Raw genomic sequence first — 17,928 nt, 5'->3', positions numbered from 1 at the left:
AGCCTTAAAAACAACCAGAAGGGCACTGCCACTGGGCAGATAGAGACTGAGGCCAGGAAGACTAAGTGGCATGGGGAGGCAGGCCAAGGTGGCTGATCACATATGTCCTAGAGGCAGAGCCCTGACAAGCCTCATTTCTACATCCTCAACTAGAATGTTGAATTTCTTTTGCCCGGGTTGACTGTTGTTAAAAAAAAAAAAAAGGTGGGGGAGGTTCCTGGGTGGCTCAGTCATTAAGTGTCTGCCTTTGGCTCAGGTCATGATCCCTGGGTCCTGGAATTGAGCCCCCCATGAGGCTCCCTGCTTGGTGGGAAGCCTGCTTCTCCCTCTGCCTGACACTCCCCCTGCTTGTGCTCCCTCTCTTGCTGTGTCTCTCTGCCAAATAAATAAATGAAATCTTAAAAAAAAAAAAAAAAAAAGGACCTAGGTGGAATGTAGCTTCTACCACAGATGTTATTTATTTATTTATTTATTTTAAGAAACGGTTATCAATTATTTAATTATTGATAGAGGAATGGAAATAAATCTCAAAACCAAATATTGTTCAGTCACTTGAGGAAACTATAGAATAAAGACCCAACAGTTTTGGCTAATGAAAACAAGATGTGTCCACCTCCCCACTTGGCTGACCCTGGCCTGCGTTGTACAGTTCTGCAGACAGCTCTTAGCATAGGTCAGTGGAGTGAGGTAAGCTGAAAAACGATGAGCTCTAGAGAGTATTCAAGCATGTTTGCTGACTGTATTGCATTTGTGTTTGCTTACTGCCACCTTTCTGTGTTTTGACGTAATTCCAATCTATACATCCCTGTAAAAGGCAATTGATTTCCAGGCAAAAGTCTTCAACACCAAACAACTAGAGTCAATCCATTCTCTATCACATCTGCAATTGAAGATCAATCCAAGATGGCACAAAGCGCCTAGAAGCAAGAGGTGCTGCTTCGCAAAAGGACTGTGTACCTCCCTTGATGGCACTAAGTGAATGAGATTTCATGCTGGTGAAGGTGAAGACACCAGAATCATCATGCCACAGGGATACGATGTTTGTTTGTTTTGTAAGATTTTATTCTTTTATTTGACAGAGAGAGAGCAGGAGAGCACAGGCAGGGGGAACAGCAGGCAGAGGGAGAGGGAGAAGCAGGCTCCCTGCTAAGTACAGAGCCTGATGAGATGCTGGATCCCAGGACCCTGACGATTGATCTCAGGACCCTGGGATCAAGCAAAGATAGACACTTAACTAACTGAACCACCCAGGTGCCCCAGGATATAATGTCGGAAATGAAAGGGGGAGCAGATCCCATTGGAGCACGCACACTAAATGCAGCAGAATTGAAGAGAAAGTTTGTCACATATGAAGCCCATTATAATAAGAGGGAAATATGAAATTAGGGTTATCAAAGCAACCCAGCTGCCTATTGGGGTCCATGGAGCCAATGGAGAAGCCACCTTCCAGGTGGTGCTCACTCTGCCAATTCTCCAGATTTTAGGCCCAAGCCGGTGAAGCAGATGAGCCCTCAGCATCACAGGTGACAAACTCTGGCCACACGGCAAGACAGTGGCAGCAGCGTTTGATCACCCCTGCTTCTCAGTCAACAGTGAAGCACCAGAGCTCTCCACCTTCCCAATCAGTTACCACAAACTGGCCAGGTGGAGGGGCTGTGATACCCCTGGGTTGGCATGCAGTGGCCATCCAAGGTGTGTACCTTGAGGGAGCTGTCGTAGCTGCCAGTCACACCAGGGTGCCCATGGCAGTTCATGACCACTGAGAGAGGAATGAGATTGGCCAGATCAGCCCCAAGGATGCTCAGCACAAAACAACCAGGCCGCTAGGGCTGCTGTGGATCTCTTTCAAAAAGCCTTTCTGAGTGAAGATTTGTATATGGTAGTTGCCTCGGTCAGCAACCAGCTCTTCACCTTGACTGGCCACACAGAGACTGACTGAAGACTGAACATTCCTGGAACGCTGCCTTAGTCCCTATCTTTCTGAGAAGGAGGCATTGTGGGATACTGGCAACAGCCAGGGCTGGCCACCACTTTCTCAAGACTCGTCCATCTCTCTAAGTGTAACTGAGTTGGAGGCAGCAGATGTTGCAGGCTCCAAAGCCCAGGAATCTTCCATGTTGACTGTCTGGAGCTTTTAAAAAAATTTTATTTATTTTAATTTAATTTACTTATTTTAAAATTTAATTTATTTGACACACAGAGAGCGAGCACAAGTAGGCAGAGTAGCAGGCAGAGGGAAAGAGTGAGAAGCAGGCACCCACCGAGCAGGGAACCTGACTCCAGGTTCGATCCCAGGACTCTGGGATCATGACCTGAGCCCAAGGTAGATGCTTAACAGACTGAGCCACCCAGGAGCCCCTTTCAAGGGCTTTTTAACAGCCTGCCTGATTTGGGCGGGGGAGGGGCACATAGCCAACCTGAGGAAGCTCCAAGGTCTGTAGGGTAAGCTCCCAAGGCAGGCCGGCAGTGAGCTCTGGGTCCTCCTCATCCGCTCTCTCCTCCAGTAGCCCTCCATCTGCCTGCTTGAGCTTGGCCAGGAAGTGGTCACAGCGAGACAGAGCCTGCACCTCTGCCATGGTAAGCAGGTAAGTCTGCTCGTCTACCACTTGACTACTGGATTTCTCGATCTCAGCCTAAGAGCCTGTGAAGAACTTTTGAGAGCGAGTCAGCTCTTCCTGGACCCAGTGCTCCTCCGGCCCTCTTCCTGGAGAACTGCCTTATGCCTTGCCTGAAGGTCGTTGGAGACCCCTTCCAAGGCGACCTCATTCAGCTGCAGCTACCCCCTAAACTCCTGCTGACTTCTCTCCAAAGTCTTGACACCGCCCCTCACCTGCATTTTGGGCAGGGAGTGGCCAGGGGGCCAGAGGGTGGGGGTCCGTCTCCGGGCCAGGCTCGCACAACACTACAGCACAATTCCGGCAGCCGCCGCCCACGGCACCCGCGCAGGAGCGGCCCCGCAGCCCTACTGACCCAACAGCACCAACGATCTTCAGCACTTTCAGGCTGTCAGCTGGGTGAGGCTGGTTATGCGGGTAGGGTTGCTGCACAAGGGACAGCAGCCACCACTGATGCTACTGGCCAAGAGCTTCTCCAAGCCCTGGCGGGAGATGCTTGGCCACTGTGCAGGCAGTTGGGCCGCTGCTCCTCTGTGAAAGACTCCGCGCAGATAAGGTGCTTCAGCACGTCCCCGGCGGCGTCCAGGTTCAGGTGAGAAGCTGCTGCTGCTGCAGTGGTGACTGCGCTTCCCTTGAGGGATCTGCTAACACAACCCAGAGCTGAAGAGTTTGGTGTTCATGCTCCAGAAGGTCAAATCCTGCTGACCACCTGTGGCTCTGATGTGTCCACTGCCACCTTCTACCACAGACGTTTGAATAAGGATGTTAGAAGTTGGAAGGGATTGGGGACATTTATGGGAATGGGCTGATCTGGGGACAGTGATAGGAAAATAATAGTGACAGGGACATGATATATAAACACAGATCAGCAAAGGGCCCCACTGCCTTGGATATTCTGTGCCTGACCTCCTGCCCTTCCTTTTGATAGGGGCCTTGCAGGTTGAGGGGCAGTACCCTCTGTACTTTAGCCCTCCTTGTGCAATAATTCATTGTGTAGGCATCGGTTCATATATTCCTGTCTTACTGATCCAAAACCCTGGGGTAAGAGGGAAACATTTTTTAAAAAATTAATTTTGACATGAATTAACTTAAAACTTGCCTTGTCTTCAATGTTTGACCCTTCTGGGCTATAGCTGGTTCCTGGGTTTGCTTGCATTGATGGGCACAGACCCTGGGTCATTTAGGCTAAAGTGGTCATCTCCCTCTTCATGCCCAGGTAGTCATCTCAGTTTTCCCTCCCTTTGACTTGAGTTGGGGAGGGCTGGGAGAGAGAGGGAGGGGGAGAGAGAGAGAGAATGAATGTGTGACTGGAGCTGAGTTATCCTGGCATCTCTCTTTAAAGGAGTTGAAGACTAACTTTAACTTCTGACAGGGAAGTATTCATAATAATTTAGCGTATTAAATTATAGCTAATTATAACTTTTTTGTTTGTTTCTGAAAGCTAGAAATAAGCCAACAAGACGTTTGGCCAAGTTTGTATTATACTTGTCTCTTGGGCAGTCAGTGTTACAGATTAGTGAGGTAAACCAACTAGGTCAGCTGATCCTCCTTTTTAACTTTTCCTTCTTTAAAAAGTAAAAGCTGGAGAAAGGAACTGTGACCTCTGAGGCTGTTTAGATTCTGTGCAGTTTTCTGGAAAACATCTTCATTGTTCGGGGTGAGAGGTTGAAGGTTTATTTTTATGCATCTCCGTTTTTAGCTGCAGATCAACATTGCTGGCTCACGGTGGAAGCCCCTTTGTATGAAACGTCCCTTATTGCTTCTGTCCCTTGAGCATAGCATGTGCCAAATTATCATTCCTAATAGGCTGGTTGATCTTCTGGAGAGAGGAAACATCTTGATAACTCCCTGAGATATGTTATGTCAGAGAAAGTGTGTCATGGATCCTTGACAGCTCACAGAAGGGCATCGTTAGGGATGGAATGCCAGGTGCCAGGCCTTCCAGCTCACCTGCTCAGGGACTGTTACCCATCATATCTCATTACCCAACTGTGTACACTTGGCTGCCATTTTCTCAAAGACACTTACGCAGTGGTATTTGGTAACGACGTCAATTCTTTTCCTGTCTGACCTAGAAGATTACAGTGACTCAATGTTGGCTGGTCAACCTTAAAGATTAAATCGAGGACATTGGCTTAATGATTTTAACAGCTAGTGTAAAGGATTTCCCAAGTGTGAGAATCATAAAATAAAATAGGGTTGGGAATTTTATTCAATCTTAAAGAGAAAGTAAGTAACAGAGCTCAAGGTTTATTTTATGATTGTATTCCTTAAAAAATAAGCTTCGCATTTTAAAAGAATTAAACAGGAATATGATATAAGAGTCCAATGGAGAATCAGCATACCCTAAACTTATAAAATGCCCTACTGTGTGAATGGATATCTGATTTTATGTTGGAAACTATGTGAGAATCATTATAATCCTATGATTATGATAATTATTTTCTTAGTTGAATTCCTTTGGGTAAAACTTTTATTTGCTCTAGTTCAGTGTCTCTCAGACGTTCATATGCATAAGAATCTCCTGAGGAGTTTGTTTATAATGCAGATTCCTGGGCCTTATCCTGAGACCTCAGTAGATATGAAGTGATCTCCGAGAATTTAAGTAAGCACTCTTGCTGACTCCAGTGCAAGAGTTGAGATGGAGACTTTTTAGCCAACACTTAACCACCCTCTGGATGCTGATAGAAAAATAAGGATTAATTAATTGCTGATGGCAAGTAAGCTTTATGAGTATACTGCCCTGAAAAAAAGATGCTCTTGAACTCTTTTACTCCATCTGGTGTTCTAGAGAGATGTACAGCTTGAAAAGAAAAGAATAGAGCCCTGGCATAAGATTTTTCTGTAGAGCTTGGTATATGGTTTAGAAATATTTAGAAATATGTCCTATAAAAAAAAAATCCTGCCTGGAATATGCTGGGAACACGTCTATGATAAATGCCCTAGGATTCTGCATCCCAGCTTGAATGTGTCTGGTGTGGAGAACTTCACTGGTTAGCCCACAGTCTTTGTTATCCTGCCTGAAAATGGTGGGGTAGGAGCATCGGTGGTGGGGCTATGGTCCTGCTCAGGTAGGACTGGGGAAATATCTGGGCAAGCTGGCTGCTGGGCTCTGAGTCACCTCATGGAACTCTGTGTGGGTGCTGGATTGCTGCACTCAGGTGAAAGAGGAGAAAGATGATTGTTAGCCAACTCCATTTTTCACAGAATGTGTCTTTCCTCAAATTTATGAAAAATCTTATCATTTCTCTTTGAGGAGAATCAGGCCAAATGATCTTACTTTTATGGATGGAGAGAAAGGCAAAAAAAAAAAAGTCAACAATATAGATGCTTCTTTTCTGTTGGGATTTATTTTTCTTGCTGCTATTTTGGAAGGCAACAGTCATTTCAAGCTTCTTGGAAAAGTGCGGATGCTATATAAGATGACTGATTCCATCCTCAGTGTCTTCTGAGTCCTAAATCAATTGCTTACTTGACGTGGACACCTCATAGAAACCGTAAGCACAATGTGCTCAAAAGTAGGTGTGCTATTGAAATCCCAGTGACATCTTTTGCAGAAATAGAAAAAAAATTCTAAAATTCATATGGAATCTCAGATGACCCTGAATACCTAAAGTAATTTTGAAAAAGGAGAACAAAGTTGGGAGAGTAATACTTTCTGATTTCAAAAACAGAGTACAAAATCAAGGTACAGTATAGTACAATATGATATAGTATGGCATAAAGCCACATAGAACAATGGAATAGAATAGACAGCTAGAAATAAACCCTTGTATATATGCTCAAATGATCTTTGAGAAGGTGCCAAGATCATTCAGTGGGAGAAGGGCAGACTCTTCAACAAATAGTGTTGGGAAAGAAATAGTGTTGGGATATCCATTTGTGAAAAAATGCAGCTGGATCATTTTCTTACATTATATTAAAAAATTAACTCAAAACAGATTAAAGACCTAAATGTAAGACCCCAAACTATAAAACTCCTAGAAGAAGACAGGGGAAAATCTTCATGACATTGGATTTGTCAATGATTTCTTAGATATGACATTGAAAATACAGGCAACAAAAGCAAAGAATAGACAAATAGGACCATGCCAAATTTACTTTTGTGTGTCAAAGGACACTATTAGCAGAGTGAAAGACTGCCTATGGAATGGAAGGAAGTAATTGTGTTTTGCAGTCTTTTATGAGATGGTCAGCCAGGTTCAACCAAAAAGGGACAAGGAGAGGGCAGGATAATAAGATTTATATATTCACAGGTCCTAGAGACAAGAGGCATGCTTTGCCATGCAAGGCCACATGGGGGGAGTGTCAAGGGAGCCAGTTCAACCTAGCAGATGGAGGTGCTGAGGACACCAATGCCTTTACTGGGGAATCAAGATGGAGTACACAAACAAAAGACAAACAAAAGGCATGAGGGGATTTCATTGGTGCATTTGAAGCTCATTAGGTTACAGTTAGGGGAGGATAAGAAAGTAACTTGTGGCAGGGACCAGCCTTATCACAGTGGTGCAACTGGTCACCTGGGCAAAGTGTTCACAGCCTCTTTGTGAGGTTGTTGAGGCAGCAAGAAAGTATGAAGTAGAAAAGTTTACAGTACAATTTGGAAATCATGTATCTGATAAAGGGTTAATATCCAGAACATACAAAGAACTCTTACAACTCAGCAACCAAAAAAATCAAATAACCCATCAAAAAGGCCAAGGACTTGAATAGATATTTCTCCAAAGAATATACAAGTGGCCAAAAGACATATAAAATGTTACTCAACATCACTAATTATTAGAGAAATGCAAATAAAACTATGAGGAGATATCACCCTGCACTGATTAGGATGACTTCTATTAAAAAAAACCAAACAAACAGAAAATAACAAACATTGGAAAGGATGCAGATAAATTGGAACCTTTATGTGCTAATGGTGACATTGTAAAATGGTGCCACCACTATGGAAAACAGGATGGCTGTTCTTCAAAAGATTGAAAAAAAAAGAACTACCATTTGATTCAGCAATCTTATTTCTGGGTATATATCCAAAATAATAGAAAATATGGTCAGGAGGAGATATTTTCACACCCATGTTCATAGCGGCACTATTTACAATAACTGAGAGGTGGAAGCAACCCCAATGTCCTTTGGTGGATGAATGGATAAAAAAAATGTGATACATGCATACAATGGAATATTATTTGATCTTAACAAGGAAGGAAATTCTGTCACATGCTCTATCATGGATGAAACTCGAGAACATTATGCTAAGCGAAATAAGTTGGTTGTAAGAAGAAAAATACAACATGATTCTATGTATATGAGAAACATAGAGTAGTCATATTGGTAGAGAAAGCAAGTAGAATGGTGGCTGCCAAGTGATGGAGGAAGGGGGAAATGGGAAGTTATTTTTTAATGTGTACAGAGTTTCAGTTTTGCAAGATGAAAAAGTTCTGGTGATGGATGGTGATGGTTGCACAACAAGGTGAACATACTTAGTACTACAGAGCTGTACACTTAAAATATTAAAATGTTAAAAAAAACCAACTAGGTGTATCATTGTGACCTCTTTCTTCTCTGTACCATGAAGATTATTTATTGTAAGTCACCAAACTAACTAAATGATGTAAGCAGAAAAGGAATGGATTACACATACACTGTTTAACTGATTTGACTTTTTCCCTATCTTAGCATGTCTGGTATCAGAAACCATCACACAATCTCACATCTGATAGTCATTTGTAGTGGGTAAAGTAGATGCTGCCCAGATCTTCCCTTCGAGTCTATCTTCTTGGAGTGGTGATAGAGGACAGCTCTCAGCTGGGTGTCCTTTTCTGTGATTTCCCTGCTGTTGGGAGGTTCTCCCTCACCCAAGGCTACACTCCACATTCAGTGACTAGTCTACACGGGAGTTCAGAGTTCTGGCTCCCTTCATGAAGGGCAACTCATGCTGAGTTCCCTAACTCTATTGCCGCTTAACTTCTCCCAATCCTGGGTCCTGCTGTCCTCATTTGTTTGCTATATTTTTCTGGGAGCCTTCCTCAATCAACCTTCTATACTCAGATCTCCTTGGAGGTTTTTTCCAAGAGAACCTGGCCTGATGGCTTGTCACCTTTTGATTGAGAATCTCTTTTTCTTTCTTAATGTTCCATGAAATAAAACTGTGACTGAACATTAATGGTGCTTAGAGTCTATAAAGTAAACTAGGAGTTAAACAAGTTGAAGAGTGGAGGAGGTGGAGAAGCAGACTGGTGGAGACTAGAACTCAAAAGGCCTTGTATACCACCATTCTATTGAGTTTAGACCTTGCCTTGAAGGAAAGTAACATAAGCAAATTTGGTTTTTGGAGAGATTGCCTGGTTTGAGGGGCGAGTAGTAGATGGGAGAGATCAAGGTTTGGAGCAGAGGAAACAGAACAAGGATGTTGATATAGTTTACAGTAGGGAATGGTGGTGGTGAGTGATGCTAAGGAGTGGGTGGATGCAAGTCCTTCTAGAAGTGGAATTTACCAGATTGGGTGACTATTATGGTTAGGCAGATCTCTGGAAAGAAGAGACCCTGGCTTGGACACCGCATTTCAATAAGCCTAAGATGTGATTGCAGGATACACCATGATTTTATGTGCTACTGACAAAGAAAAAAATGTTCCCAATCAAACTATGGCCTGTTCTGAATTTGAAGACCCATCCCAATCGCAGATATGTCAGAAATTGTGCTTATGAGAATAGTTTAAGATATCTGTTCTAGAACGTTTTCTTGCATTCCTAAGATTATGTTAGATACTCCTCTGAGTGTTTTCTAGCAATTGGTGTGCTTAGTCTTGTTATAGGCATCCCGTTATCCTGATAGCATAAGCTTCATGGACAAACATCCATGTGCCTGGCTCAGTTGGATAAAAATCTGACCAGATCTCTTATGTTGTTTGTTGTCTCTTGTCCAGTTGATGGTTGGCTCCTTGGCAGAGCACCATTGCTTCCCCGGTAGCTGGTGCATCACCTGACACACTGAGCACAATAAATGTTTGTTGTGAGGATGAATGAACACATTGAAGGACTTTCCTCTTGTAGTTGAGGTCCAGTAACTCATCCTGGTCCAGATGCTTAGAACTTTATGCTTTAGGGGCGCCTGCGTGGCTCAGGGGTTAAGCATCTGCCTTTGGCTCAGGTCATGATCTCGGGGTCCTGGGATCGAGCCCTACATCAAGCTCTCTGCTTAGCAGGGAGCCTGCTTTCCCTTTTCTCTCTGCCTGCCTCTCTGCCTATTTGTGATCTCTCTCTCTCTGTGTATCAGATGAATAAATAAAAATCTTAAAAAAAAAAAAGAACTTCATGCTTCAGTGATTTTAAGAGAGCATGCCTCAAGATTTTTTGCTCCTTCTGACCATTTTGAGCTTAACTCTTGGATCAATCTGCCCAAACTACTGCTATAATTTTACCAGGGTCAAAATCTTTTAGAGGGCATCCTTGTCACCCACTAAGACAAGTCCTGTGTTTACTGACTCTTACCTGTCTAGTTCTGGCTCATCTTTCTAAACTCACTTTTTAAAAGATTTTATTTATTTATTTGAGAGAGAGTACGAGAGAGAGAGGATGAGCAGACCAAGGGGGAGGAAGAAGCAGGCTCCCTGCTCAGTGGGACCCTGATGGAGGACTTGATCCCAGGACCCCGGGATCATGACCTGAGCCGAAGGCAGAAGCTTAACCTACTGAGCCAGCCAGGTGCTCCTCTAAACTCACTTCTGGTGACTTCTCTCCATCATTATTTACTCACAATTCTTTGAGTCATTCTTGATTTCATATTTGCTTGGTTATCAGCTCAGTCTTGAATATTTACTTGTTTTCTCTCACCAGATCATAACCACACACTAATACTCACTGTGGATCCCAGTTTATCCTGAAGTTTTCTTTACTGTCTCAGTTCACAAATTTATGTCTTACCTCCTGTAACAGTTGTAACTTGTGCCATCTAACTTAGTATGTCTCTTTTATTATGCTTTAATCATTCATTTCTCATCTCCTTAATCATGTGGGAAATTCTTCATGAGTGAGAATTTTCTAACATCTTTATATCCTTTTGCCCAAACACAGCATATGACAGTTAGAAGATATTTGGAAAGAGCCTGGTGAAAAAAAGAGTGGATGGCAAGCTCCTGGGAGGGAAGGGAAGTGCTCCTGAGACATTCTAAGTGAGATAATATAGAAGAAACAGGCAAGGTAGTAAATAAAACATCATCTATTGATTTTAGTTTTTATAGCAGTAAATATCTACATAGCTTTAAAATGGTACCTGGAGGGTTATATTGAAAAATAGTCATCCCAGTTTTACTCCCCAGGGACAACTTCTTTCAATCCTTCCAGATATTTTTTTTACATTAGAAACTCCAAATTTCTAAATAACACGCTACTAGGTAATTTTTTTCATGAATCAGTTTTCTGCATAGGTTTCTACAGTAGTAGGATCCCATGTTCCTTTTATTCTTGTTGATTCCCTTGTTTACTGAAGCACCCCATCCAGTAGCAATCTGAGAAGGTATGTATCAGAACTCTCTCTCTCTGGCTTTCTCTCTTTTATTAAGATTTTTTTTTTTTGATCTGTTTTAAGTTTACAGCAAAACTCAGAGGAAAGGACTGAGATTTCTTGTATTCCCCTGCCTCCACACATACACAACCTCTCCATTACCCATCTTTATCACTAGAGTGGCAAATTTGTTGCAGCTGATGAGCCCACACTGACCCATCATAATTACCCAGTCTGCAGTCTGTTATATTAGAGTTTATTTTTGGTGTTATAAATTCTGTGGATTTGGGGCGCCTGGGTGGCTCAGTGGGTTAAGCCGCTGTCTTCGGCTCAGGTCACGATCTCAGGGTTCTGGGATCGATTCCTGCATCGGGCTCTCTGCTCAGCAGGGAGCCTGCTTCCTCCTCTCTCTCTCTCTGCCTGTCTCTCTGCCTACTTGTGATCTCTCTCTGTCAAATAAATAAATAAAATCTTAAAAAAAAAATTCTGTGGATTTGGACAAATATCATATAGAGCACTTTCACTGTCCTAAAAATTCTCTGTGCTCTGCCTATTCACCCCTTCCCATCCACCCCCAAACCTCTAGCAACAGTGATCTTTTTTACTGTCCTCATAATTTTGCCTTTTTGAGGATGTGATATATTTGGAATCATACAGTATGTCCCCTTTTCAGATTGGCCTATTTCACTTAGTAATGTGCACTTAAGCTTCTTCCATGTCTTTTCATGACTTAATAGTTAATTTCTTTACAGTGCTGAATACTATTCCACTGTCTGGATGTATCACCATTTATTTATTCATTCACTTATGGAAGGACATTGCAGTTGCTGCCAAGTTGTGGCAATTACGAATACAGCTGCTACAAGTACCCGCATGCATGGACAGTTGTTTTCATCCCCTTTGGGTAAATATCAACGAACATGATTGCTGGATCATATGCAAAGAGTATGTTTAGTTTTGTAAGAAATTGACAAATTGCCAGATTTTTTGTAAGAAATCTCCCAAAGTGACTGTACTATTTTGATTCCCACTAACAATGAATGAGAATCCCCATTGCTCTACATCCTCATCAGTGTTCTGAATTTTAGTCATTGTAATAGGTTGTGTGTGGCATCCCATTTAGTTTGCATTTCTCTGATAGCATATGACATGGAGCACCTTTTCTTTGCTTATTTGCCATATTCTTTGGTGAGGTGTCTATTCGGGTCTTTGGTCCATTTTTTTTTTTTTAAAGATTTTATTTATTTATTTGACAGAGAGAGATCACAAGTAGGCAGAGAGGCAGGCACAGAGAGAGGAGGAAGCAGGCTCCCTGCTGAGCAGAGAGCCCAAAGTGGAGCTCAATCCCAGGACCCTGGGATCATGACCTGAGCAGAAGGCAGAGGCTTTAACCCACTGAGCCACCCAGGCGCCCCTCTTTGGCCCATTTTAAAAAATAAATTTTGTGTTGTTATGTTTTAGGAGTTACTTGTGTGTTTTGAGTAATAGTTCTTTATCAAATGTATCTTTTGCAAATATTTTCTCCCAGTTTCTGAGTTGTCTCTTCATCTCTTGACATTGTCTTTGGCACAGCACAAGTTTATAATCTGAACGAAATGCAGTTTATCCATTTTTTCCTTCATGGATTGCACCTTTGGTCTTTTATCTGAAGAGCAACATCAGACTCAAAGTCATCTAGGTTTTCTGAGAACTCTAATGTTTTGGTCTTTTCATGTCTGTAAAGGTTTTTATTCTATCTTCATACTTGACTTATAATTTGACTGGGTGTAGAGTTCCATTGGAATTTTGAAGTTGAGTAACACCCAGCTTTGTATTTGAGAATCTGATGACATTTGAATGTTTTTTCCTTGGACTGTTACCTGCTTTACCTCTCTATCTTCCCTTTACATGTAAGGAACAAAGTTTTCAATGATATACCTTTGTATGAATTAAAAAAATTAATTGTGGTGGGTATGTGTTGGGTCCTTTCAAGCCACTAACTCATTGGAGAAATTGTTCTGGCATTATTTTTTTTTTATTTACCCCCCCTTTCTCTGTTTTATGTTTTTCCCCAGAGTACTACTTATCAGATGTTATAATGTCTGAATTGATCCACTAATTATCTTATTTATTTCCTACTTTCTATATATTTACATTCTTATTCTACTTTCTGGATATTTATTGGACTTGAACTTTCAGTATTCCATTGGATTTTTAAAATTTCAGTTCTGATATTGTGCTATCCATGGTCTCTTCTTTAATCTTTTAAAATATATATTATCTCTTAATATATAATCTTGGGGCACCTGGCTGGCTCAGTTGATTGCATGTCTGACTCTTGGTTTTGGTTTGGGTCATGATCTTAGACTTGTGGGATTGAGCCTCACATCCATCTGGCTCCATGCTCAGCAGGGAGTCTGCTTCCCTTCTCCCTCTGCCCCTCCCCCTGCTCATGTACTTTCTCTCACTGGAATAAATAAATAAATCTTTAAAAAAGAAGTGTATGTATATATTCTCTTCTTTCTTTGAGGTTATTATGACTTCTTTTCTCTGTATTATTTTTGCTTCTTTTCTATTCTCCTCTCTCTCTTCTGTTTGTTTCAGTCTTGGTGATAAATATTTTCCCTTGGCCCCACAAATCTATACTCAAAGTCACTCAGATTCATCCCTCTGCTTTTTGTCAAGGAGGCTGTATCAACAACAGGCTCCTATGCCCTTTGGAATCTCTGTGGGCTGGGCCTGTGGGAAAGCTGGACAGAAGAGAATGAATTTGGGGTCTTGGCTCCCACAGACAACCCACCGCCAAGATTCTCCTACCAAAAGCCACAGTTCTGGGTGATTAGACTCTCCATACAACTACATTCTCCAGATTTTGGCAGCTCCTCCTTCCTACTTACTCACCCTGAGCCCTGTTTATTTTTGCCAACTGTCCCTTTGTTAAGTTATCCTTAAAATTCCAGATTTGGGTGTGCCATCTGTTTTCTTTCAGATTTCTAACTGCTGTTGTCATTTTTGTATATAAGGATTTCTTCAAAGGCATGGTGATCTTCAGCTGTCCCTTCATAGCTAAGAGCTGGTGGGAAGTCCTGCCATATTGTAGGGGCTTGTTGCCTGATGAGCCTCACTATAAAGAAATAGGGGACTATCATTTCTTTTTCTTTCTTTCTTAAAAAAAAGATTTTATTTATTTATTTATTTGACAGAGAGAGACATAGTGAGGGAGGGAACACAGGAGGAAGAATGGGAGAGGGAGAGCAGGCTTCCTGCTGAATAGGAAGCCTGATGCGGGGCTTGATCCCACTACCCTGGAATCATGTCCTGAGCTGAAGGCAGACGTTTAATGACTGCGCCACCCAGGCTCCCTGGGGACAATCATTTCCTTGGTGTACTCCCAAATGTCACCATCTGGATATATTTTCTCTTGGACTTTCATCAGAGAATAATAATACTCTAATCTCCCATTGATGAGGGGATGGAGGGAGAGGTGGCCCTAAGCATGGCTAAGAGGAGAAACAGCAGAGGGCTCGAACACAAAGGCCCACAGGTGGACCTGCACCAGACGCGCCATGTGGGAACATCCCCTTCCAGCCTGGTCCTGGCTCTGGTCTTGGAGGGGACGGTGGGAAGGAGCTACTCCTGTTATGGGAGAATGGGAGGCAGACCTAGGGTCTGGGTCTTCTGTGTCCAGAATTTCACACAGTTTCCTGTTTTGAACAGCACCATCTCCTTGCCTTCTGTGAGAAGTTCCCTGGGATGGACTGGCCTTCTAAGTCAGTTACCTTCTCCCACATCGTATCTAAACAATTTTCTGACATTTCTTGTCTGAAATTTCTTGTCTCCTCTTCGTTCTTTTTATAATTTGGGGTGTATGTATTTTCTCTCCTGACATTTGGCAGGATTTTAGAAAAGAGAAGATGGGCACCTAGGTGGCTAAGTTGGTTAAGCAATTGTCTTCAGCTCATGTCATGTTTCCAGGGTCCTGGGATTAAGCCCCACATCTGGCTCCTTGCTCAGCAGGGAGCCTGCTTCTCCCTCTCCCTCAACCAGCTACTCTGCCTGCTTGTGTTCTCTCTCTCTCTCTCTCTGTCAAATAAATAAATAAAAATTCTTAAAAGAAAGAAAAAAAGAAAAAATTGGATTTCTTTAAAATTAAAAAAAAAAGAGAAGAAATGAATGTTTATAAAAGCCACTGTTTTGAAAAAAAAAAACAAAAACCATTTTGTAAGCAAAAGCAAGAGACAGTATGGTTCAAAAATAGATCCAGCTCTGTGACTTTATTTTCTTCCCTGTAAAAAGGAGAGGAATGTAAGGTTTAAAAAAAAAAGATTTATTTCTTTATTTTGGGGAGAGAGAGAGAGTGTGTGCATGTGCATGTGAGAGAGTGTGCAGGTTGTGGAGAGGCAGAATCTGAAGCAGGCTCCCTGCTGAGTGCAGAGTCCCAGGTGCAGCTCCATCCCATAACTCTGAGATCATGACTTGAGCAGAAATCAGGTGTAGGACGCTTACCTGACTGAGTCACCTAGGCACCCCAAACAGCATCTTCTTTACAGAAAGTTAAATTAGTTACTGTTACAGAGTTCTTAAAACAGTATATGGTACATAGTAAGCACTACTTATAAAAAACAGCACAACACATTTGACTTCAAAATATTCTGTTAATAGAACATTTGTGAACAAAAAGACCCTGGTGCAGGGTTTTGAGACGCTTTTACACAGTCCCTGGGAAGCTGGTTCTACCAGGAACTGGGGTTGGAACAATCCAGAGACAGATTATCTGGGGTCACAGTTGGGGGGAACAGGACGAGGAAGGTGGGCAGATAAATTCTGCTGCCCTTTCACGGAAAAGGCATGAAGGAGAGAGGCTGAGAGGGAAGGGGAGCAATGGGAACGTGTAACCTTCTCTGGGCTCCGCGGGTGCTCTTATCCTTTTGGGTGACGCCCAGGCTGGAAGGTGCAGCTTGGACAACACTGCAACCTGGAACGATAGTATCCTGCCCAGAATGCTCTGGTAGAATTCATCAAGAGACCACCTGTCGGAACAGGAAATAACTATGCACTTGAAAGACCTACTGCTTAAAGCAGTATTGCTGAAAATACAGAAACGATTTGAGAAAATCAATCAGTACATGTATAGGCTGTGCTGAGCATTGGAAATAAGTGTGAGATGTTTTAAAGAATAAAAGACAAGATCAACTTAGTTTGATTTCAAATGCTCGAGCAATAGGTGCATATTGTAAACATGGCCTGGTTTAATTGTGAAAATACTGCCTCTCTAATGGTCTTACTGATTCATCCACGAAATATTAACTGAGCACCATATCCATGAAAGACAGTGTAATGATGTTAAAAGGAAAGATCCAGCTGTCCTTTTCTCTAAGCGGTTTTTGTCTAAAAGAGACATTAGCATAAGTCCCTGAATCAAGGTAACATATTGATGAGCAGTAAAGTTTATTGATGTGATAAAATTCAGTGGAAGAAGAAATAACTATAAACTGAGCTGATCAGTAAGAATGTGGGACCAGTGGGATAAGACCTGGGGTTTTTTCCTCTCTGCTTTGAGTCCTGGCCACTGACTCACCCTCCGGTCAAGCTGCTCCAAAGCAGCGCTGAAACACATGTGTTCCTGCAAGTCACCCCATGTCTGACTCCAGACCTTAAAGCAGCTGATCCTTTTCTTTGCAGTGCTCTTCCTCCCGTGGCCAGGGTCAGGGAGCTCCCCAACCAGTGAAGTCTCAGCTTTGACGCCGACTTCTCTGGGGACCCCTCTGACCACCCGTGACTTGAGAAGGGACATTGTCCCCCTTTGTATCATAATTTAATATATGCCAGCCAAACAAAGTATTCATATCTTTATTGAATTCAATTAAAACAGACCTGCATGGTATACTGTGTAACATTCACTATATACACAGGACTTAGGCAGTGAAAGATGATTCTAGGTGTGCTGATTACCCAACTATTAGTAAACTATGAATAGTGCCAGTGATGTCCAACATAGATTAACAGTCTGTTTCCTAAAGGTAAGGGCCTTTTGCTTGCTTGTTTGTTTTTGTTTTTGTGTTTTTTACATATTCCTCTAGCACCCCTGCTTATCAGTTGCATTACTTAGCACAGTGTATTATAATTGGACATTTAAACACTGGATCTCTTGCTAGACAGTGGGCTGTTTGTGGTGGGTCTCTTTGACAGTTGTCATTCTGGCACTGGTACCTGACACAGATTCATGTTGAGGGCATACTAGGCAAGGAGAACAACAAAAGGAAAATGTGTGTGGATGTGTGTGCATGTGTGTGTGTGCCTCATGTGTGTGGCAAGGCATGTTCAGCTTTGTACCTGGGGGGAGCAGCCAGTAAGCTGGCATGGGTTCCCAGGGGCAGAGAGCGGACAGTGGGTAGGGAAAGCAAGTTCCAGCCTGCGGCTGAAGGTGGTAGTCTATGGTCTGAAAATTCCTCTTTGCCTCCATCTGTGGTTTGAGAACCAGCAGCAGCAACATCACCAGGCAGTTTGTCACAGGCCCCACCTGGGCCCCACTGGATCCCAGTGGCCTTTTCCCAAGCTCCTCAGGGGACTTGCTTGAAACTTTAAGTGTAAGACTCATGTCTCAGATGATGCCAAGTCCTCCCCAACCCCACCAACCTTACTGTAAATCATGTCTGATGGCTGCTTACTTCAACACTCCTAATACTTTTATATATTGAATTTTCCATTCCTCTTGCAAATTGTTGAAAAAGAGAAAAGGTTGAAAAAAAAATACCTGAGAAAATAATTTCCTTTCAGAGAGCAAAGACTGTTCTTCTTTATCAAAACTTTTTTAGGGGCACCTGGGTGGCTC

General features: G+C 42.5%; 1 pseudogene; it reads right to left on the bottom strand.

Moving 5' to 3' along the window:
• Positions 1 to 1,342: 1,342 nt before the first annotated feature.
• LOC101691001 lies at positions 1,343 to 16,890 on the bottom strand (annotated as a pseudogene).
• Positions 16,891 to 17,928: the final 1,038 nt, after the last annotated feature.

Source organism: Mustela putorius, unplaced genomic scaffold (genome assembly GCF_011764305.1).
Source record: "Mustela putorius furo isolate JIRA1106 unplaced genomic scaffold, ASM1176430v1.1 tig00000151_pilon_pilon_pilon, whole genome shotgun sequence".
NCBI classification, from domain to species: domain Eukaryota; kingdom Metazoa; phylum Chordata; class Mammalia; order Carnivora; family Mustelidae; genus Mustela; species Mustela putorius.
The sequence above is the reverse complement of the archived record's forward strand: the minus strand, read 5'-3'. Positions and strand labels throughout refer to the sequence as shown.